This window comes from Silene latifolia, chromosome 11, assembly GCF_048544455.1.
Source record: "Silene latifolia isolate original U9 population chromosome 11, ASM4854445v1, whole genome shotgun sequence".
Classification (NCBI taxonomy): domain Eukaryota; kingdom Viridiplantae; phylum Streptophyta; class Magnoliopsida; order Caryophyllales; family Caryophyllaceae; genus Silene; species Silene latifolia.
In genome coordinates, this window is record NC_133536.1 from 87,822,053 (window position 1) to 87,822,885 (window position 833).

Consider the following 833-nt stretch of genomic DNA (forward strand, 5'->3'; position numbering starts at 1 on the left):
GAAAGGCAAGGACTTGTTCCTTCTCTGTAAGACAACCAATAGCAGTGTGACCGTCATTGCTCCCACACCTCTCACATGTGACGGTCTCCCCTCTAGAAAGCATATGGACCGTCTGAGGCTCCTCGGCAGAATGTAACTCCAACTTATCAAACCTAGCATTTATGGCTTCCAGCTGAGCCACAACTTGCTTATCAACTGCATGAACTGTTCTAATACCATCCCTCGGGTTTCCATACTCAGCACAGTGATTCGCCGTATCTTCAATAAGGGCCCATCCCTTATCATCGTCAGTATTCTCTTGGAATCTCCCATTAGATGACGCATCAAGTATGGCTCTGTGATCATCGTACAGCCTATTGTAGAACTGGTTAGACATAAACCATGGATCAAAACCATGGTGAGGAATATTCCTCACTAGCTTCTTAAAACGAGACCATGCTTCATAGAGAGTCTCATCAGGTGCCTGCTTGAAACTCGTAATCTTTGCCCTCAGCTGATTGGTGCGCTATGGAGGGAAATATCTCTTATAAAAAGCAAGAGCAAGGGTCTCCCAGTTAGTAACCCCTGCAGTCGTGCGGTCCAAATCAGTCAGCCACTCCCTAGCTGAGTTAGTCAAAGAGAAAAGAATTAGAACCTCATTAATCTTGTTTTGAGTTACCCCCTTTTTGGCGGAAATAGTAGAACAGTAGTCCATAAAGACCTCTATATGCTTCCTCGGGTCTTCACCTGCCACACCTCTATAGAGATTTCTCTCCACCAGATTGATATAGGAAGGACGGATGTCAAATGTATTCCCATCATCAGTCTGGAGATTGAAACCCTTTGGAATTGAA

General features: G+C 44.9%; 1 non-coding gene across 1 annotated transcript; it reads left to right on the plus strand.

Moving 5' to 3' along the window:
• Window positions 1–389: 389 nt before the first annotated feature.
• Window positions 390–495, plus strand: LOC141616064 (small nucleolar RNA R71). Its single transcript, XR_012530440.1, has one exon. It is a non-coding gene; the product is annotated as a small nucleolar RNA R71 (small nucleolar RNA).
• Window positions 496–833: the final 338 nt, after the last annotated feature.